Below are 22,824 nucleotides of genomic sequence, written 5' to 3' on the forward strand. Positions count from 1 at the left end.
TACTATGCACTGTGTGAGATACTCCAGGGGATATAGAGGCATCAAGTAGGTCATCATTTATACAGGGACATGAGATGTACACTCAGAAAATGAGCATCCCAGAGGACCAGGTGCCAGGAGAGAGACCCCAAGAGCCTGTCCTCAAAGAATGGAAGAACAGGGCTAGAATTGGCTTTATCTTTCATGACTGGTAACCGAGCAGGGGACTAGTATTTCAAGCTTGGATCTGTGATATTTGGAAAAATCGCTTCACATTATGACAAAACTGAATGCCACTTCTCAGCAGAGTGCTGGAAAGCACCAGGTCTCTGCTGGCCTGCATGGCTTCTGCAGAACAGCACACGAACATCCTTCCCAAGGCGTGCAGGCAGGAGTTGGAGAGGGGCCAGTGCCTTTCAGCTGGGATATAAAATAGCATGGGCGACAAGATGGCTCAGGGGTAGCTTACACTCTTCCTGCCACAGGCCCATGGTGCCCACATCTTTGGGGGCAGTGTGTGTGTGGCCGTGTGCATGCCTGGGGTACTGTGAGCATGGGGGTAAGGCTGATAGGGGTTTTTTTCTGCATTTAGCAGTGAGGGTGGTCTTCCAAAAGTATGGTCAGACCAGAGTACACTCCTTAAAGCCCAGGAATGGTTATTCATTATATGGAGGCTTACTTCCACCTCCGTTAATGTGGCCTGCGAGGCTGTTTTCGTGGGTTTCTGTGAGCTCATGCTGTAGTAATATCTCTGGTGCTTTTAACCCCAAGTCGTGAGGAATGGATGGACATGTGTAACTCTCTTACAGGACGACAGCGGATGATTGGGAACATTGGGAACATTGATACCCCCCAACCCCGCCCTGCCAAAGTCCCTCTGCCCTCTGGCCCTGCCCTCCATTCCTACCACTCTCTGTCTCATTCTGCACTAGCCCCTGCAGCCTGTGAGGCTTCTCAGACACACCAGCTATGTTCCTGTCTCGGTGTCTCTGCCCAGAACGCCTGGCTCTTTGCATGGCTCCCTGTCTCCTTATACAGCCCTTTGCTTGGCTCTCATGTGCACAGAGAGCCTGGCCTTGCCAACCGTGCTTCTCTTTCCCACCGCCTGTGCTTTGTTTTCCTTTGTACACATATAACCACCGCGGAGTACTTGATAGAGCTGCTTATTTGTTACCTTTCTCCTCGCGTAGACTGTCACTGTCGTGGGGCAGGGACGTGGTCCTCTTCTCGGCATCTCGTGTACCAGAATGTCTGATCTTGGCAGACTTTTAGTAAATACGTATGGAGTGATTGCTCACCTGAGGCAGTCAAGTCAGTCCCAAAGCAGAGAGGCTCCCAGCAGAGGAGGGTAGCAGCCTCTTTGGGAATGAGCACAGGCCTCCAATCAGCCTGGATGCTTCCATCTTGCTGAGCATGAAACAGACACGTGCATTCTTTTTAGGTGCCTGCATCAAGATTTTCCCCTTCATCTGCAAGCCTGGCCAGGAGGGGCTGCAGAGCCAGGTGTTAGGAAGCACCCACTGGCAGCCCCTGTTGCATTACCGAGGAGCTGTGCCTTTCTGCCACGCTGCTGTGCTTGATTGCAACAAATGACCTGGCTTGTGATGGGGCTGGGGGTGGATGAGGGAGGGGACATCCTGGAGGGGATAGCCTGGAGGGGTGGGTAGGAGCTCGACAGGGCTCTCAGCTGCTTTTCTCCACTTGAATTAGTGCTCAGATACAAAGTAGCAGGGAGGTGAGCAGTTAATTCCAGGTGGATGAGAAAAGCAGAAAATCCTGGCGGGCATCCCTGGAAGGCAGGAATTACACATGACCAGCACCTGGCTCTGTTTAGGGACCATTTGTAGCTGGATGAAAAACGAATCTGTCACATCAGCCAGAGCCAGGGGGACTCAGTGATTCTGTGAATCCAGGTAACAGCCAGAAAGCCAGGCTTGCCCGAGTCCTGCCTCTTGCTCTGGTCTCCCCCTCTGCCCTGTGCCAAGCCCACCCCATAGCAATGTGGATTGTGCCACTTGTCACCCCCCCCCCCCGTCTGCTCTACTCCTCAGGCCTTGGGGGACTTCTGTCCTGTATTTCTAAGCAGCTTAGGACGTAGGAGGTCTTTTAGGCTGCCACAGCTGGGGCTCAGCAAGCCTGCTCATCTCAGGACACCAGCAAATAGACAAAACCCACGCAGACATATACATTTTCCTTGTCAATACACAAACTGTCTCCCTCTTTGCAAGGGGTTTGGAGTACAGCAAAGCAGGCTTCAGGATGGCACCTGTAGGAGGACACCATCCTTAGTGTCCTTTCACTAGCTTATCATCATGCTGAAGGAGGGTAAAGTTCACAGAAGCTGCAGTGCACTTGCCGGGGGCCAGGGTAGGGTGAAAACAATCCATGATCTTGTGGCCACAGACCTGCTCTTGGAGATGATCCTAGCAGGGAGAGAGTCTCTCACCCTCTGCCTTCCTCGCTGCTGAGTCTAGGAGCAAGTTCAGTCCCCACCAGGCCAGGAGGAGAGACAGCCTCGATACAGGGTGACGATATGTGGAGGCGCGGCTGCTCGTCCCTGGAACATGCTGGGTGGCCAGTCTGGGCCATCCTGACAAGCAACCTGTTTGGGTGGGTTTGCTGTTCTACTTGAGCAGTGCCCATCCTCTTCCGGGATCAAATAGTTTGTGTACCATTCCTATGGGGAGGTCTCGTTAATCTGTAACCTCCAGGGACAGCACTGCCTGGCCATGGAACTGTGGGCATTTGACCTAGAAAAGTGAATAAGAGTTAAGTAGCAGAAGGCTGAAGGGAGGGTTTCCAAGTTGAGGGAACAGCAGGGGCAAAGGCCCAGAGACACGATAAAGAGGGAAGGTTTAGAAGGGCACATCCTGGGGATTATTTTATGGAAGCCTTTGGTAGGGAGAACCCAGAGTTAGGACTCAGGGTGGGGAGAGAACAGGATGGTGCCTTTCTCAGTCAGGCTTTAGGATCAATGAACAGATGAGACTTGCCCCAGGACTGCCCAGGTGCTTTCATGAAGGGGCTTGCATCTTCGGAACAGACTGGAAGCATAGGACGTGCCGGAGGTTGCAAGGTGAGTTAGTGGTAAAGCCCCGTTAATCTGATTGTTGGCTGGAGGCCTCGGTTTCCCAGAGATATCTCTTACCGACCCAACTATCTCTCTCTGTCATCTCCCGTCTCCTTGCTCTAGTCCACTGAATTTCCCTTTTGCTTTCTTGAGCAAAGTTGTGTGATGTGGAACTTTCCATCACTCAAGCTCATTCTGAGCTTGCTTTCATTACTGTGGGAAACTCACCATGCCGAGTCCTTGGCTTTCATGAAGCCCGTGTCCAGGGGCTGTTCCCGGGCCGTAGCTTGGCTATGGGCCACACGCACAAGCCCCCTGTCCTGGGGCTCCTGGGACTCTCTCCTCCCTGAAACAGGGTGAGAATGGGGAAATTCATTCTTGAGCATGCTGGGGCTCAGCACATTGATTTATGAAATCGTCCATCGGCATGGCCTCAGAGCGCATAGGAAGGGGCTTAATAGTGTGTTCAGAAAGGGACAGATCATCCATTAGTGCTCATCACACCTGCTCTTTTCCCGCCCCTTCCCACGTTGCATTCTGGGTGTCCATTCTGAAGCCCTCTGCTCTTTTTCACGGTTTCTGCGGTGCCACCCTTAGACCCATCAGGGACCTTGGCAGTGGTCCAGGGGCTGTGGGCCCGATGGGGAGGGGACAGGGACAGAGACCCGCCCCCCCCCCATCTCAACTCCCACGTCCACTGCAGCGGCTCGGCTCTATCTGTGTAGACATTGGGATTCACGTGGGAATTTATTTGGACACACGGTACAGGACTGAAGTTTGGAAATCTTTGTTTGGAGTGAGCAAGCCAGATAGCCTGCCAGGCAGCCTGCTGTCTGTTGCCTCTAAGCCCTGGTTGAGCCTGGAGAGCTTGCCCTCAACTCAGCACTCACTAGTTCCAGCTGTGGGCAGACCAGGGGGTCCTGCAGGCTCCTGAGAGGTGGCCCCCTGCCATGCCAACAAGACAGAATGCTTCCTCTGTCTCCATTCCCACGTGGCCGAACAAATGCCCAGCCTCACATTTTCTCTTCCTGCTGGGATTGTCATTCCCCTAGGCCGTTCCCAGCCGTCTTGTTTGTCCTCGGGGATGCTGCTGGCTGGGAAACTCAACCTGCCCTCCTGGCTGAGTACAGCCCCGGAAGTGACCAGTCCCTTTGCCAGCTGCCCAGCAGGGCTGGGCTCACTCCCTTCCTTCCTGAGGCCTAGGGCAGAGAGAGGCCACCCATCTCTTTTGCATCTCCAGGGAGCCAGTTGGTCTAAGCCTCGAGTTCTTAGCTGTAGACAGAGCCCTTTGAATCTCCAAGCACTAGAAGGCTGATTTTAGGAACCCGCTGGTAAGGAAATCTTGGTTGCGATTGTGGTTTCCTTTCTTCTCCCCACCACTGCCTTTGCCACGGAGCAGGAGTCCCGGAGGAAGGCGGCAGCTGGGAGGGAGACTGCGGTGCCCATTTGTCCTGCACATGGGAGGCCCAGGCCTCCCGTGACACACGCGTGGCCCTGACTCCGGGAGGTGGGGGTCCCTTCCTGAGGTGCCTTGTTGCCTTTCCTCTTTCTTCTTTCTTTAAAAGCCGAGCACTAAATCCGTCCTGGCAAAGGAAAGGATAAAAGGGAAACCTCTTCTTAATTGGCTCAAGGCCATTGCACACATTACCAGGTGTACTCAAGCTGCAATTTACTTTTTAATTAAAGTTCTCTCTACCTACAGGAGAGCCGAACGTTGGGCCAGTGTTCTCCACTTGAAAAGGGTATTTGAGGGAGCAGTTACAAGGAGAAAGCGGGGAGATCATTTAGCTTGTTGAGTTGGATTTTTTTCCCCCTTTTATTCTTTTCAGGTCCTCCTTATGGATACCTGTCTATGCCTAGCTGGCGACCTGAAGGAGGGTCTGCCCTGGATCTGGGAACAAACCTGATGGTTGCTAGGATTTTGCCTCGCTCCTTCCCAGGCCCTGATTTTATGGCCCAGGGACGTTGTCAGCCTCCACAGCATTTTGGCACATTCTGGGGTCACTTGTCAGAGTCTCCTTCCAGGTCTGGCCATGGCCTGTGCACCTCTGGTGACATCTTTGCTCCAAGTCAGTGCTGGAAAGACAACCATTCCTTCAGACAGCCTCATATGAGGCATTCACAGCACCTTTACTTCAGAAGATGTGGGAAGGTCACATCTGGAGGGTCAGGCCTGGCTTGCTCCTTCTCCCAAACTGTCATAGTCTTCCCTTTCATTATATAGGCTGGTTTCTTGCTTCTTAGAAGCCTTGATCACACCAACCTCACCCAGGCCTGTCTTCCTGCTTCTATGGAAGCACATCCCAAACTGAGAATCTTCTCTCAGGGGTCCAAGTGAGAACTCAACTGCTTCCCCATTCCACTAAGGTGAAAGGTTCCATCTTTCTAGGGGCTGTCTCTCAACCTCCAGCTCTGCTGGTTTCTGGGTGTGGAGCCCAGGATTCTGTAGGCTTGGCTTAGGCCCCCTAGATTAGAGGGGAGAGGGTGGGCACAGACCCTTTGCTAGTGACGCTGTCTCTAATGAAACAGAAGCCGGAAGGGGCGGAGCAATTTTGCAATTTTGGAGTATGTGACTGGCTTCCCTTTCTGGCACTCAGTAATCACTCAAATCCCAGTATTCTAGGCACTCTCCAGAGAGGGGGCAGGGAGGGTTCAGGAGGGGCAGACCCCAGGAGCAGGGCTGGATGAGCAGGGCTGCCCCTGCTGGAGACAGGCTCCATTCTGTGGTTGAGGGCAATGTGTGGCTCAGTGCTTGGTGGTCTTCACAAGGGCCTGGTGGGCATGATGTTGAAAGGTAAGGGTAATAATCAGAATGCCAGCCAACATTACTGAGCCCTGGATACAGGCAGGCGCTTGCAGAGTGCAGCACGGACATGATTTCATTAAATTCCCGCCGCCAACCTGTGAAGTAAGTGTCATTATCTCCATCTGAGATGAGGAAACCGATTTCGGGCCACACAGCCACTCAGCGCTGTGGATGTGTGGTCTTGCGTCCAGGTGGCAGTCTGACACTCTGAAGGGCAGCAGAGACAGTTAGACAATGGCTGGGAATGGAGTTTTGGTCTCTCTTGATAGAAGGCATACTCTAATACCCGGCCCCTGGCAGTCTGGGGCCAGGGGCTTTTCTTGGAATGAACAGCGAAGGGCTGCCCTTGGTCAGCCACCCCACCTTGCGCCATCTCTGGAACTCACAGTGTGCATTTGCACTTGGGACAAGTGGGGCCATGGCCAAAGGAGAGAAATTTGCTCTGTGCAAGAGCAAAAGAAAAAAAAAATTTAAATGGTAGTTCAAGTTTCAATTTATGGAACACATCTCATTTTCAGTTAACCCAGGCCCCAGACCCAGAGCCCTGACCTCATTAATTTCATGTACTAACCCAGCTAAGGGAACAGACCCAGACCCTAGTAGGAGCTTCAGAGTTGGGCCGGCCTCCTTCCGGCTTGTGACACTAGGCAAACTGTTTAACCTCTTAGAGCCTTGATTTCTTACTCTGTAAAATGGGATAATAATCTCTCCTCCTAAGATCATTGTGGGATTTAATGAAGGCCACATATGTAGAATGCCTGGTATGCCATAGAGTAGGTGCCTGTATGAAGTAAAGAACATTTCAGCAAATGAGAACACCACCCCCACCCCCTCACCCCTCTGCAGCAACCCCCTTGTCCTCTCTTCTCAAGCCACATCTTGTGGTTGATCTCTTCGGGGAAGTTCACTGGAATGACATTATGCTCCATCGTTTAGGTTTTTCTCTTAATTATTCCAAACTCGGGTCATGAAGCCATGGTGAGGCTCCTCATGGAAGCACAGCCTGGTTAGCAGTGACAGCGGCCCTGACCAAAGCCCCTTCCCAGATTCCATGCCCAGAACCTGATCAGATGTAGCCACCGCAGGGGACACATGCTGGCCAGAGAGGTGCAGCATGTACTCTCACCTGCCCATGCTTTAATACATGCCTTCTGGAAAAAAATGGCAAGTAGAGAGCTGGGTGGTTCCAGAAAAGAGCCTGAAAGCCTAGCTCTGTGTTTCTGAGTGATGCCAGGCTAGTTGCTGCACCTCTCTGAACCACAGTCTCTTCTTCTGTGAAGCAGGGTCCAATCACCCCCTCCTACTGTTGTCCTGACAGTCACCTTGTAAGTTGTCAAATATAGAGGTTATTCTCAATATCTGAATCTGATACGCATTTTCTTCTCAAAGGGGTGACCATAGCAACAATTTGTTTTCTCTAGAGTGCTTAATGGCTTATGAATGAAGCCCCTTGCTTAGCTCATCTTTCCTTCCTTCCTTCTCTTCTTCTCTGCCTTGCCCTCCGCTTTCCTCCCTTCCATCATTTCATAGCATCTGCTGCTTGCCAGAAGCACTGTGCTGCGTGTTGAGGAGAACATGAGGACGGATGAAGTAGTTACATCCTTGAGGAATTCATGGCCTCACAGAGAAGATAACAGAGGACATGAATACCAGGGCATGAGAACTGGAGTCCATTTTTGTCCTGAACAGAACTTTGAGGTCATCTTATCCAAGTGAGTAAGTGGAGGCTCTGGAAGGAGAAGGGTCTGGGCCTAGGGTCTGCCGACTAGCCTCATTGCCGGCCCCTGTATAGGTTGGAGAGGTAAGTCGGCGGGGGGTGGGGGTGGGGGATCTTGCTTCAGATGATTAGGAAAAGCTTTAGTGGAGCAAGCCCTTGAACTGGGCCTTAAAGATTATTTAGAATTCTGGAAGGCAAAGGTGTGGGGAGTGTTTGCCAGCAGGAAAGAACAGCTTGAGCAAAGGTGGGGCAGCTGAGAAGCAGAGGCTGATCAAGGGATGGCAAGTGGTTCCAGAGTGACAGAAGGCCCCTTGGTCAGGGGAGGGGGGGTCCCCACACTGTACCTGCAGAGGCTGGGAGTGACCATCCAGTCCCTCATAGTTTCCGTGGATCGGTTCTACCCTCCAGTGCCCTGCCAGGAATTAATTCTATTCATGGTAATGAGCTTGGACCCTGGATACCAGACAGCTTAAATAAACCTCTCTTGAATGTTGGATTTATGATATGTTATGAGCAGGAGCTTGACTGAGCACATGCTAGATGGATGAACCCAAATACTAAAAAAAAACCAAAAAAACAAAAAAAAAAAACCCACAAAAAAAAAAACAAAAAAAAAAAAACAAAACTTGGTCCATGAATGCTGGTGAAAAACCCCTCATGATAAATCATGGCTATTAATTTGCATGCTCTGGGTCTGTTAGGCTGGAGCAAACAATTCTTTAGTCTCCCAGGAGTGTTGAGCAGCGAGCCTTTTGAACACTCAGAATAATTTATATGAATGCTTCTGCTTGTCCTTGCTTTTCTAACATGACTCCTTTGCTGGGAGAGATATGGAATTGGTTCCATCTGTGGGGCTCTCCTGGTCATCCTGCAGAAGAGATTCTCTTTGATATCAGCTCCGGCTTGTACCCAGAAGCGTACCCAGATGGCTTCCTTTCAGCCATCTCAGGAGGTGATGGGTGCTGGCATGTGGACTTTTCATGATGTGAAGCAGATTTGGGTCTACATAAAGCTCACAGGACATCCTGGTGGCCATGGTGCTATGTGTTCCTTTAAGAGGATGAAGGGCCAAGCCAGAATCCAGGTCTGATGCTTCCTCCTGGAGGATTTTAGACATGTGGATAGGCATTGAGGGAGGAGCATGTGTTTTGGGCCTTTCAAGGCAATGCATGATTATATGGAAGTTCAGGGCGGTCTATCAAAATCAGGTCGTTAGGTTCAGAGCAAAAGCAAGGCTCACTCACTGTGTGCCTAGACTTCAGGCTCCCTCTGCTCTCTCAGAGGGAGCAGATTTGAACAGCTTTATCATCCAAGAAGGGCCAGAGGTTCATTTGCAGATTTCAGAAGCCATTTGCCTTCTCTGGTCCTTCTGTAAAATGAGGATCCAGTTTGGTTTGGTTTGGCTTGGTTTGGTCTGACCTAGCTGGCAGTTGTCCTATCAGGAGACTATTTTCCCAGCTGCTGCTGTTATAGAAACCATTGGAAAGGTGGGCTCCATGGCTAGAGCTGACAGAGTCTGTCCTGTGATACGTCGTGTTCATCTCCCTTTCCCTCCTGTGGGGCATGGGGAGCCACACCTACAGTAACTGACTTGTTGGATTCTCATCTGCTATTGGAAGATCTTTCTGATGTCACTTGGTAAGCTCAGGCTCAGGAGTTGACTTTGAATCCCATCTTTACCTGGGACACTTGGGGAGCCAGCCTAGTTTCCCAGAGCTTTTTATTCTATGACAATCTTGATAGAACAAAGCAACCTTTTAATGTCATGAGCACCAAATGGTGTACAGAGAGCTCCAGGACAGAGCTTCAAACACAGCTCCCTTCTGGAGCAGGAAGGGTCAAGGTCAGCTTCATGAAGCTGCTGTTGACACTCATACATGGGTATCTTCCAAACTGGCTCATTGAGACAGTGATGAAGTTACACAGTAGAAAAGAGGACATTCCCTTCAGTTACACAAAGCACTTGGTGGAGAGAAAATCTGTCTGTCCTCACAACCTCTTATGTTTTCCCCTTGGAGACTGGAGATTTGTTCTCCAGCAGCCTTTTGCTGACCCAGCAGACCATGTCTTCTCAGGCAGGTGAGGTTGCCGAGGAAATGTGGGGTCAAATGGCATCCCCCTCTCTCCTCCCCTCCCCCTTCACTGAGCTTCAGGTTCTGCATCTGTAAAATGGGATAATAAACCCCAATCTGGCATGGTTTGAATAGAATCATCTTTGGGCAAGTTCTTGGTTCTAAGTAGTGCTTGCTTAGTTGTAAGTCTTCATCTTGGCCTGTTTGGTGGGCGCATCTGCTTTAGTATCAGGCCGAAACCCCTTTAACTCCGTCCTGTCAGTGCTCTGGGATGCTATGACCTCCACCATGGGATAGGGAGATTTATTCTTCCATATCTAAAGCTGTGTGTAGGGAATTTCCAGGATGCAAATGGGAGGTATGAACCTCTGCTCAGGCCATCAGCCTGGCCAAAGCCACCCACCGTTAGAGACACAAAGTGTTCTGTGGGGGGCTGCTGTGGTACAGGAAGAGCAGGAGCTGGGACTATCCAAATTATATCCACTGTCCCTTGCTTGCTGGTTATGGGACACTCTAATTAGTATCTCTCAGACTCAGGTTTATCACCTCTAGAACATGGGCTAATGAAAAGCTCTGTTTCTTGGGGCCACTGTGAGGGCTCAGAGAAATGACCGTCTGGGAGTGTTCTGCATAGAGTTGGGATTCGATAAATGGTAACATCTGTTCTTCTTTGTCACACGAACAAATGTAAAGGCTTGTTGTTTTAGAATTTTTCTCGGTATTTTTGGCTACCGGCCTCGGCCATTCAAAATGGCAACCTGTGCCCCAGTTGGAGTTGTTATTGCCACTGTGTTTTTTCCTTCTTTCGCATCAGCAGAAACTGGGGCAAGCTTCTGCCCCCCTGACCGCTGGCAGGGAGGTGAGGTCACACGAGGGCCATCTGTTCCTTGTCCTCCTGCAGAAGGGCACAGGCCGACCGTGCTTAACGTTCAGGGCTCCTCGCCCCGTCCCTGAGGCTCAGCCCTCACATCCTGGTGTCTGGGCCTGTCTCACGCCAAGCTCACATCCCACACTTGGCAACTTTGGACAAGCCACCTAACCTCTTTGTGCCTCTGTGTACTCATCTTTAAAGCAGAAGTAACAACAGTAACTCCCTCATCTGATTTTTATGAAGACAGTATTATGCAAGCAAAGTACTTCATCTGGTCAATAGTCAGTAAATGCTAGCTATTTTATTATTTGGCTCGTACCACCTTATGAGCCTCCCAAGGGGCAAGCAGGCCCCTCTGTGAACTCCTTTTTTAGAGAAGATGAGGAAATGGAGCTTCGATGTCACATGGCCAGAGACCCCACAGGAAGGAGTGTCTGCGCCTTGATCTCTTCAAGATAGTGCCTGTTGGCAGTGTCTACACCACCACTCGGTCGTATCCAAACACGGCTCTGCAGGCCTGCTTGCATGGAAAAAGACAGATTCCTGGGTGCCTCCCCCCCACCCCAATCTGCTGAATCAGAATCTCAGAATCTCCAGACGCAGGGCCTGGAAATCTGTTTGTAAAGTTGGCGGAGGAATTCCCCATCGGTGTGGTGTCTTAGTCTCCATCACGGGAGACACGACTCACTGTGTCATTCGGGAGCAGAGGGACCCCAGAAGGAGCAAACACCTTCATAGCCTGTGGCCCAGGCAGAGCGCCATCTGCAGGTGAAGGAGAACCTTGTGGAAGGGCTGGTGAAGAAAAGGGTCTCTTCATCACACACCAGTTCTTTTTTTTTTTTTTTCCAGGTCATTGGATTTCTTTCTAGATTAAATAATCTCATTAGGTATTATGGGCTCTGCGGAGGAAGTCTAATTGAACTGAACTGAAGCACTCTTTGTCAAGATATTATGTTTGGCCTGGACAGGGCTAATTGACAAGAGGTTGCCACAGCCAGCGAGGCCCATCGCACAGGGCTCCTGGGGACTCAGTTGGTGCAAACATTCCACAGCATCCGCTCTCCACAGCACATTTTCTCTGCCCAGGGAGGGGCGCTGGCAGTCACCTGACACTTCTTCTGGCTTTGATCCAACCTAGTCATTGACAGGACTGAAACTTCGGGGGGCTTCTGGAAGCCCGGGGGCCCAGACTCAGAGGGTGTCACTAATTGTGAAGAGCTACGTTCATCACCAAACAGCCCTGTTTCCCAGCATGCCGAGGAAACCATCGCAGACTCCTTGCTTTCCTTGTTCTATCCCAGAGTCAGGAGTTGATTCTCCAAACACGTGTCCTTGGGGCCTCTCCCTTTTACGTCCCCAAGTTACCATAAGGGTGGTGGCTCACTGCCTGGGCCAGGCGTTGGTCTGCCAGAGTTCATATCCTGACCCTGACACTCACTGGCCACGTGATCTGGGGGAAGCAACTTACTTTGGTTTGGCCTCAATGTGTTCACCTGTAAAATGGAAATAAGAAAACTCCCCTCATTAAGATTGCTGTGGGGGTGAAGTGAGACGAGTCCAGGAAAAGCTGAGTCACACGCACAGCACTCAGTGAATGTTCCTTGTCACCCTTCCCTCGTGTCTCCAGTGTGGCGGCTGGGGGAAGATGTGGGGGCAATTTGGAAACTCTTTACAGCCAAGGACATTGTGCATTCATTCAGCAACAACTTCTCGAGCTCAAATGCACCAAGCACCGTGCTGGCTCCCAGGATGGCCTGGAGAACAAAAATAATCCCCTTCTCATGGTATTACCTCAGTCTGGAGCCCGGTAGTAAACGGGTCAGCACCAACTGCAGGAAGTGTGATCACAGTGCAAAACAAAATTAGGTGAGAGGCACAAGGTGTTGGTGGGGAGATTCTTCTCGAGCTTGGATGGTCAGGAGAGCTTTGAAACTGTTTGGCTGAAATCTGCAGGAAAAGAAATTGCTGGTTAGGTGACTCACGGGGGGAAAAAAGCTTTCTCAGCAGAGGGCAGGGTCCCCAAGGAGGAGAAGAGCTCAGGGTGGTGAAGAAACCCAGGAAGTCAGGGGAGAGAGGCCAGGTGGGGCTGGAGCCGTGGGCAGGGGCAGATCACACAAGGCTCAGGGCAGAGCTACAAGGAGGGCTCTGCGGATGTGGGCAACGCCAGGCGGCCAGGGCGTGTGGGAGGCGGGGGCCCCGTGGATTGGCAGTGTTAAAAGGTTGTTCCGGCTGCAGTGTGGAGAATAGGAGGGGGCAGGGGCGAGAAGGGAAGCAGAAAAACAAATCAGGAGGTTGCCAGGGTGGTCCATGGTAGATGCTGTCACACATGTTAAATCTCGTGCTATGTGCTGAGCCCAGTGTGAAGTTTTTGGGGGCAAATACTGATCTGTGAGGTGAGATCCTCTCTCGCAGCCACTGTCCAGACCTCACCCTTACTTTGACTCTCTGCATGCTGAGCTCACTCTCATCTCTGCTCACAGAGGAATCTAGGCCCTTCCGTGTGTTTTTCTAGCCAGGAAAAGCCCAAGCTGCCTTTCCCATCAAGCAAGTCCTTCCTTCCTGAGCAGCCTGTTTTGCTCATGTCCCTCTTACATAAATCTCCCTGGACCAGAGTTTCTGATTTCCTGAGCACTTCCGTTCTCTGTGGGCCAGCTTCTCTGTGTTCCAATTAATCTCTGGCTGCTCCAGCAACCTCATGCCCTGTTTCGTGGTCCCCACTTTCCATCTCTGCCCTGCTTGCCTACTTATCGGCAACTCAAGTAGGCCACAGTCACCCTGGTTTTGCCATAGTGTCCAGACCACTCCTTGTCCCGTGGCAGATGGGCAGTGGCCTCTGGTGTCATGAAGGTCTGACCGTTCAGACTCAGCCCACTCCCCTGGGCTCAGAATGTGGGTTCACCCAGGGGGACCTTGGAAAATCAGGAGACTCTCTCTTCCTTGGATACAGACCCTACATCTTATAAGCTCCCTGACACCAGAGTTTCTTAAAATCATTCAGAGAGAATGAGAGAGAGAGAGACAGAAAGGGCACTATGTGTGTGTGGGGGGGTGGGTAGTGGTAGAGAATGAGAATCAGGGAATTCTGATCCACAAGTACCCCCAACAAAGTTTTACACCCTGGAATAGTTTTCCAGGGCACACAGGAAATATGACAGGAAATATCTAAAAGTATAAGTCTCACTCTGAGGGACCCTTTTCCGATTGGGAGTTTGGGTGGTCCTACCACCAGTGGTCTTAGCCAGATAATCTGAGCAGAAGATGGGCCTCAAGTAGAAAGCTAAAACCATGCGTTCACCTTCCATAGTGACAGCTCTTAACTTATGTTTTCTTCTTTAGCTTTCTGAAGTCTAGTCACCTTGCAGAACTAGAGCCATCTGTTTTTATAATTCTTGGTTGAGTTATTTTGAATCTACCTCATTATATTAGTGCTCATCAGTTGGTCATCATGGACTGCCCTCAAGTTAGTGGAAACTTGACTGTGGTGACTAGGAAGTGGGGGGACCACATGATGCATAAGAATTTGGAGGCTCATGGTGCATCAGAGCTGGTAAAGCACTCCGAGATCTCCTGATCAGGATTTTTGGAAATGCATTTGTCAGAATTCCTGGATAAACAAAATCTTATCCGGAGTTCTAATAAGTTCAGCAGAGCAGAGAGGAGCTGATCTGGCTGAGTCAGGGGACAGAGACCCAGTGGCCAGAGGCTGCTTCTCATCCCAGCCGCCCGCTGAGACCTCACTGATTAACACAGGGCTGTGTTGGAAAACCACGGATCAGTTCAGTCAGGGAGAGTTACTTGCCCAAGTCACATAGGCCCTTGGAGACTCCTAGTTTAAGGGGGTAACCTAGCCCAGCTACTTGGCCTGAACTAGAGTCCAGCCTTCTGGACTCCTTGCTTAGTGCTCTTTCCTGTATCCTGTATACTGGCTTAAGCAGTGAGTATCTGTGGCCTTGGTGTGGAGCCTGTCCAGGAAAGGAACATGGAGGATTATTCACTCTGAGATCCTCAGTGGCGTTGCTGAAAACTTAGGCTTGCTATTTCTCCTCCCAGCTAGAATTACTGGTAGAAATGAATCATGAACTAAGGGTGTTGCTGGGAAGACTCACTCCTTGGGGGAGCCTCAGGTGTAAATAGATGGAAAGGGAGTCACGGTGGAGGTGGAACTGGGTCTGGACTTTATTAGGTGGTGGATAGGAGCCATAGGACGTGGGTGCAAAGAGCCGGCAGACTCCCAGCAGCCTACTTGCTACTCCTGTGTTGGAGGTGTTGCCAAGCCTGGCCACATAACAAACAGCCCCCAAATCTCAGTGGCTTACAAAACAAAGGTTTATTTCTTCCTTGTGTTGCAAGTGGGCTGTGCGTTGGCTCTGGTTCTGCTCCACATACTTTCTCATTCTGTGACGTGCCCATTTTATTGTAGCTGAGAAGAGCAAGAGCCTGAGACAGATTGCACAGTGACATTTAAAACTTCTGCTCAGATTTGGCCTAATTCATGTCTGCTCATATCCCACGGGCTAGAACAAGTCACATGGTGGACCCTGACAGTGGGTTAGGGCCTTGGTACATCACAAGGCAAGGGGAGGGAGGTGTGTTCCACGCAAGGCTGAGGCTAGTGAGTAATTACAAGTGAATGGAGTCTGCCCCAAAGGGGGCGTGGTGGGGATGGGTGGAACGCTTGCAGAGTGACTGCTTATCTCAATGGGACATGGTCTTTGGAGAGAAAGATTTTTCCAAGATCCCTCCAACCTAGCTCTTAAACACATTGAGAAAGTCTGTGTCAAGTCTCCAGAGCCCTGGGTCCTAAGCAATGCCTTGTATTTCTTGTGGAGGATTTGTTTCCCTTTTTCTTTCTCCGAAGAGGACATGCAACTGGTATGCAGAGGCAGTGCTAGGCATCGCTGGGGGAGCTGGCCAGGTGTGGCACCCAGAGAGGCTCAAGGAGCAGAGAGCACCACTGACTGACACTACTTTAAGGAATGGGGTTGGGGGTGGTGGTGTCCTAGCCCTTCCGGAATTGTACGGTTTGTACTTTATGTTGTTGTGACAGATGAAAAATCAAAACTGGAGCTTTTTGAGATACTGGGCCTCCAAACAACTCCAACTTCCCAATGGAAATCAATGAATGCCTACTTTAATGGAGGTGTTAGTATTTTTCATGGTATTGATTACTAGTAAGTCAAGAATTAGGAAATCACTCTGCAGCAGGACCGTTGGAGATTCAGATCTGGGTTACTTGGGAAAGTGCTGCTTCCAACCTTTTTAACAGTGTCGGCGGCTCCTGGCTCAGCAGAAAGCATCACACCAATCACCTGCCGGTTCCAGGGGGCCTTTGATCAGGCAGAGACAGCTACAGACCTCCTCTCCTGGGCTGCTGCCCTCCAGCCTACTTGCTGCAGGAGGTCCCAGGTGGGGAGCACCCACGGCTCCCCTGCACTGCTGTTCTTCCACGGCCTCTGCAGCCCAGGGTCAAAGGGACACTGTTCTCTAGGCTGTGAGGTGAAGAAAACAAGAATCCAGACTAAAGGGGCCTGAGAAGGAGCCAGGAACCTATACCCATTCTTACATTCAAATGACCTTCTCTGGTATAGCCAGAAAGGGAACACCTGTGATCGAAGGCGTACGTGCCTTCAGCCTGCAGACAAGCCCGTGTTAGGGCAATCAGAGAGTCCTGAAGGGTGAGGGAGCTCAGAGCAGTCTGTTCATGAAGACCTTTTGTCCGAAGTGGCTCAAGTTTCCATTTTTCCTCCAGACCTTTTATTTTGAAAGACTTCAAACTCATAAATAAGTTGCAAGATCAGTGTAAGGAACACCTGTACGCCCTTCACCTGCGTGTATGGCTTTGTTTTTCTAACACATTTGCCTCATTTTTCTTTCTACCCATACTTATCTCCCAGAAGCCCTTGAGAATTAGTTGTAACCTTTATGTCCTCCACATACTTCAGCGGGTATCTGCTAAGAACAAAGACATTCTCCTGCAGACCCACAACAGACTTATCATACTCAGAAAAATTAACGTCAATACAATACTATTATCTACAATCGTTATGCATATTTCCCTGCTGGGCCCAAGGATGTTCTTTATAGCAGGAGTTGGCTACAGGGGCCAAATCCTGCCTGCTGCCTGTTTTCATAAATAAAGTTTTCTTGGAACACAGCCACTCTCAGTCATTTCTGTATTGTTTATGGCTGTTTTTCTGCTACAGCTGCACAGTGGGGTAGTTGGAAGACAGTCTGTCCCACCAAGCCTCAGATATTTTACTACCTGACCTTTTAAGAAAAAGCATGCAAACCCAACTTATTAGCGTGTGTGCAATTCAGGATCCAAACAGAGCTCATACTTTGCGTACATTTATAATTTTTTTTTAATGTATAAATAAGCCCTAACTTAGGAACATTCTCTACACACAATGACAAAGGCTCCCTGTTGGAATATGAGCAGACATGAAGGAAGCCAACTCTGAACAGAGAGTTTAAATGTGACCGTACAATTTGGCTCAGCCTTTTTGCTCTTCTTGCCATGGTAAAATGGGCATGTTGGGGAGTGAGAAAGTACACGGGGCAGATCTGTGGCCTGACACCCCAAGACTTCATGACCTGATCCCTCCACACTCATGTCCCATCACTTCCCAAGAAGCCCCAGGCTCTGTGGAACTGCTTGATGTAATGACACAGAGTATGCTTGTCCCATATATGTTTGTTCCTGCAGTTTCCTTTGCCTGGGACCCATCTCTACACTCTGCCCTTAAAGATTTAGCGCAAGTACCACCTCTTGGAAGCCTTCCGGACCTTTCTCCCTTCCCGTTCCCAAGACCCTGTTGCCCACCTGGTTGTCTAAGCTCCTGACACCCACTGGATTTTCCAGTATGGGAGAACTTACCACACTCGTGCTTTGATTCATTTTCTGTTGGTCTCACCCATTAATTTGTGGAGGCCTTGAAGGTAGGGACCAGGTCTTATTCATCTGTGTCTTCTTAGTTCCTAATAAAAAGCCCTAAGATGCTCAGTAATTGTCAGTTGAATGAATGGATTCTTAAATGGCTCAAAGGCTTTTCTCTTATTTCCATGCCACCTTATGGCATTTCTGGCCATCTCTTCCCCTTGTCCTTCCTCTTCTAGAGGAATTGGAGTACATAACCTCATGGTTGCTGATTTCAAGTGGCCTTAGAGCATTCTGACACAAGGACTTGTGAAATGACAGGGGATGGACAGAGGAGACTCCTGAGGCCACAAGGCTGCCAGCTTCCTGCTCTCCACCACTGCTCCCCTGCAGCCAGAAGTCCCATTTCAACCCTTTACCACCTCCACCCCAGACTATGGCAGTTTCTGATGATGGCTTAGATTGGGGTCCTGGCCGCCGCTATGTGGCAGGTTGCATTAGTACTGAGTATGTTGGTCACCATCTAACTTGATCCTCTTAAATACCTGTAAAGAGGGCATTGTCCCTGTGTTCCAGGTGAGGAAACTGAGACACAGACAATTTAGTGATATGGTTAGGAAATGTCAGAGCTGGGACAGACTGTGATTCCAAAGGCCCCCTCCCTATCTCCTGAAGTTTACCATGCTTTCCTTCAGGATAGGTGGTGTTCCTGGCACCCCAAGTTTAACCTCGAAGGAATTTGTTTTCTTAGATGTTGTTAGAATTTGGGGCCAGGGTCTAGATAAAATCTGTCCATTAGAACTTTCGTAGATAATGGAAATGTTCTAGATTTGCTCTGTTCAATTCTGTATCCAGGAGCCACATGTCACTTTGAACACTTGAAACGTGGCTGGTGAGACTAATTTTCATTAACATATTTAAATTAAAATAACCACATGTGGCTTGTGCATACTGTACTGGATGGTACAGAGTGGGATAAATGTTGGCCAGGTGCCTTCAGGGTAAACGTGTAGCTGCCTGGAGACCCCTCCTTGAGTTAGCGTGGTTTCCATAGAAAAATTGGTGTTCAATTCCAGACAACTCAATTAGCAACAAATTTATTCTGGAATGGGGGACTGCTTCCAATGCCACCACTCTGATGAGCTGTGACAGTTTTCACTTGAGGCAAATGAGACTTCTAACCCTCAACGGAAGGAAATGCAGGGTGCTGTCGGGAAGAAGAGAGGGGGACATGAAGGAGAAGCCCCAAGGGCCCTAAGGGGTGGAGCCAGTATATATTTTCTCCAGTTCTGCTCCCCCATGTGGGATCCTTGCCCATGATCCTTCCTTCTGGGGATTTGGGAATGCACGGCTGGATTTGGGTCCCCAGCGGGAGTTGACAGCAGAGTGTATAGTTTTCCCAGGAATATGCCTATCCTCTTAGGACCTAGAATGGGGTCCCAGCAGAGAGGCAGGCATGCTGCCTCTTAAGCTAGGCTGTTTGGCTGGAGGCAGGATAGCATAGTGGCCACAAATGTGGGCTTTGGAGCCACACATCCTGGGGTTGAAGCCTATAAGCTCTGTGATCTCTGTGCTCAAGTTTCTCCAACTGTAGAATGGGGTTCATGTCAGTACCTAATTCCTGGGACTCTTGAGGTTAAGCAAGTGGGTGCCTCACTCATGGGCAGCACCAAATAGGTCCCCAGTAGGTTTGGGTGCTGGGAAAGCTGTGATGTTTCCAGTGTCAGATCAGCATAGCCCTTGATCTTTTAGACTCTGCTCACTCTTTCCTTTCCTTTTTTTTTTTTTTTTAATCTTTTGCATTGACAGTTTCTTGCTTTCAGAACTCAAAATGCTTTTGGGAGCTTTGCAAGAATTTGCTCCCAAATCCTGGGAAAGGATGTCTGTTTTCTCAACTCATCTCATCTCCCTGTCTCTGGGTATTTATAGTTCTGGATAGAAAAGAGTTGCTTTGATTTTTCAGAATAGTTTCCACAAAAGTGTGGTGTTGGAGAGGCAGGGCTATGTAGAGAGAGTTGAACTTGACATCGGAAGGCCTGGGTTAGAATCCCACGTATTAGCTGTAGGACACCCCCCCCCCCCCATCTATAAGCTATGTAAATATCCTGAGCCTCAGTTTCCTCAGTTGTGAAATGGACATGGAGTGATAGTTAAAGGAGATAATGCCTACAGGTGTGCCCAGCCCACCGCCTACACACGGAAGACACTCTAAGTGCCAGTAAAATCTGAGCATTTAAATCTCTTTTCAGCTTAAATGTTCAAACTCACAGGTTGGAAGCTACTTGGGTCTCTTGGTGGTGGGGCTCCCGGCTGGAGTCTGTCCAAGGGCTTTCTTCAGCGATGCTGTTCAAGGCAGCAGAGCCTCTCTTCCTAGCTCTTGACTGTTCTTCTACCAAGGGGTCTTATTTAGATGACTGGAACTAAGCTTCCAGAAAGAAGAGGCTGCAGGTGGGTCTGAAGATGAATGGTGAAAGCAAAGTCAGGAAGAGCCAAGCGCCCGGAGCGTGAGGACAGCCGCCACACACTGACTTGGGGAAGACCGATTTGGACATCCTCCGGTTAACCGAGGGACTCCCCGAGGGCACCTCTGCCAGGTGGGGTGGGGGTCAGGGAGGCAACTCCTGGGCCTGTGTGTGTGTGTGGCGGGGTCTTGTTTACAGCAGGAAGGTTGAAGCAGGAAGTCTCAGGAGAAGGATGGTCCATTGTGGAAAGCAGGGAGAGAGCCAGCACACAGGAAGCATGGGCCCTTCCTGCATCGCTGTCTGTGAACTTGAGGACCTCAAGGGACGGCCCTGGACCTAATGAAGCCTCAGCCTGGGGAAGGTGAAGAGAAGGTCAACTCCTAAGGCCCTGCTTTTGCTTCCTGGAAGACCCAGCACCTAAGGGAGTGGGCCCACACCTTTGCTTAAAGAGGAATAGTTCATATCATATGATCTCCCTGATATGAGAAATTGGAGATGCAACGTGGGGGGGTTTGGGGGGTAGGAAGGGAGGGACACAAACCATAAGTGACTCTTAATCTCACAAAACAAACTGAGGGTTGCCGGGGGGAGGGCGATATGGAGAGGGTGGTGGGGTTAAGGACATTAGGGAAGGTATGTGCTGTGGTGAGTGCTGTGAAGTGTGTAAACCTGGTGATTCACAGACCTGTACCCTTGGGGTTAATAATATATGTTTATTAAAAAATTAAAATAAAAAAATGAATAAAAAGAGGAAGAGTTCAGAGTGCAGTGTGTGGGGGCGCTCAGAGGGCCTGGCCAGCGCCCTGCCCTGCACTTACTCACTGTGTGACCCTGAGCAGGTACCTTCACCCCTGTGAGCCACAGATTCCTCAGCAGGACATGGGGGAGACCACACGTGCCCCTCCGAAGATTGGTGGTGAATGTACCTCATTACCCCGTCTTCTGTCCTGACTCCCCCTTTCCACGTAATGGTTCCCCCTTGTTGGCTCCGCCCAGCAGCCGCCTACTCCTCTCCTGCTTGGAATCCCAGGATTTCTGGAGGCAGCGCCTTGTTTCTCTGGAAAAAACCACACCTGTGACCCCTGGACGGCGTTTCGTCTCAGGGTAGGGAGTTGCGTGGGTGAGGCTGCCTGTGGAGGGTAGAGAAAGGGCCTCCTATCGAGAGAAGGTGACGGTGCTCCCACAGAGTCTTAATTTCCTTTCCCCTTCCTTTCCTTTTGCTCTTTACTTCCTGAAAAAGGCACCCGGCAGTTTTTGAGGCTGCTGTTTCTTCATGGATTTTTAATAAAAGTGATGAATGAACTAAGAATTGATAAGAAAAGGCAAATGGTATTTGGGTTATGCATTGTTCTAGTAAAATGTATTTTTCACTGAAGATCTTAAGTGACTTTTTCGTTAGAATGCCATAATGGGAAGAAAGGTTAAATCAAATGAGTTTTCTGTGGCAGGAGTGTCAACCAGGGGCCTCTGCGGGACAGGACCCTTGTCCTGTACAGCGGCTGAGCTGTAAGCTTTGCCAGCTCCCCAGTGGTCAGAGTCCTGGCATCTTGTGCCAACAACTCCTTCCTCCCTGCAGGAAGGCTAGAAGAGGGAGTCCCCCAAGAAAGGCCTGGCAAGAATGGCCACAGTTCTGCTCCTTGGAGACCTGATCAGCCGTGAGGGTCCAGGAGAATGGTCCCCATCGGAGCTGCCGGTGGTGGCTTGCCTGGGGCTGGTGTCCTGTGCAGGGAGCTGGCCTCCATTTCCTGGACCAGCACGCCTGAAAGAGCCTGCAGCCTGAGGAGAGAGTCTGCAGCTGGGCTCCCTGCTGGCTCTAGAACAGGCTTCTCTCATAGGCAGGATCCAGAGGGCTTACCCTGGTCTGATGGCCCCCGGGAGATCTGCTTGTTCCAGACCTCAAAGGTATCAACCCCAACTGGTGAATCACCTATCACAGGAAGGTTATTTTTCTTCTTGAATCTGCCTCGAGGAAGTGTCTTGGTTGTGATTGGAAAAGATCTTGTCCTAACAATTCTATTCCATTTTATCCCAACCTGTCCCATCCTATTCCATCCCATACTATGCTGGCATATTTCATTCTGTCCCATTTCCTTCTGTGCTGTAAGTGGTCGTGGGGGTGTTCTCAGTTCCAGGTCCTGTTCCAAGTAGTGGGAGCACAAAGAGGATCAAGACACAGTCCTGCCTTTACAAAGTGCCCTCTCTAACAAGAGAAATCAGCAGACAGTTATAGTACGATGCAGACAATAAATGGGGAGGCCAGCAGCCCCTCTTCGCCCAGCAAAGTCACCTCACCATTTACAACCAAGGACTGGAGGCAGCTGGAGGAGAAAATGAGGGTGTGGGTAGTCCAGGAGGGCTTCTGGGAGGTGATTGCCGGGTTGGATTTTCAAAGGGTGGTAGGAGTTTACCAGGCAAAGAGCAGATCTCTAAATTTAGAGATCTAAACTTATCACTTAAGTAGAACTTACTAGGTGCTGGGTCACATTTTACCTATTATAACTCATAACAGCTGGGGAGGGAGGCGCTCACCTCTGTTTCCTCCAGACAAGGAAGTAACTGTACACAGGAATACAGCTTAGTAAGTGGTGGAACTAGGGTTCAGACCCAGGCAGGCTGTGCCTTTTTTTTTTTTTAAAGAGAGAGCATGAAAGGAGAGAGGTTAGGGGGAGAAGCAGACTCAGACTCCCCGGCGAGCAGAGAGCCTGATGTGGGATTCGATACCTGGACTCCAGGATCATGACTTGAGCTGAAGGCAGTTGCTAACCAACTGAGCCACCCGGGCCCCCCAGGCTGTGCTTTAATCAGCACGTGTCAGGGCTGTTCTGGCAAGGCCGGCAGGGCATTCCAGACACGGAGATGAGAACCGCTACTATCCCCCATCAGGGGTACGGTCAGCCGGGGGCTCTGGCAACCACCCATCCTATGGTGCAGGTATAATTCTCTCCATGAAGTAGGTCTCCTTGAGCCAAG

General features: G+C 50.2%; 1 protein-coding gene and 1 long non-coding RNA gene across 3 annotated transcripts in view; one reads left to right on the top strand and one right to left on the bottom strand.

The window, feature by feature from the left end:
- GALNT18 (polypeptide N-acetylgalactosaminyltransferase 18) overlaps window positions 1–22,824 on the top strand; it is a 350,253-nt gene that overhangs the window by 31,857 nt on the left and 295,572 nt on the right. The gene's annotated exons all lie outside the window — the stretch shown is intronic.
- Window positions 12,386–18,160, bottom strand: LOC106005727. The gene is made up of 3 exons (XR_006602226.1): window positions 18,073–18,160; window positions 17,393–17,493; window positions 12,386–12,462 (listed from the first exon to the last, which is right to left on the bottom strand). It is a non-coding gene; the product is annotated as an uncharacterized LOC106005727 (long non-coding RNA).

This window comes from Mustela putorius, unplaced genomic scaffold, assembly GCF_011764305.1.
Source record: "Mustela putorius furo isolate JIRA1106 unplaced genomic scaffold, ASM1176430v1.1 tig00003859_pilon_pilon_pilon, whole genome shotgun sequence".
NCBI lineage: Eukaryota > Metazoa > Chordata > Mammalia > Carnivora > Mustelidae > Mustela > Mustela putorius.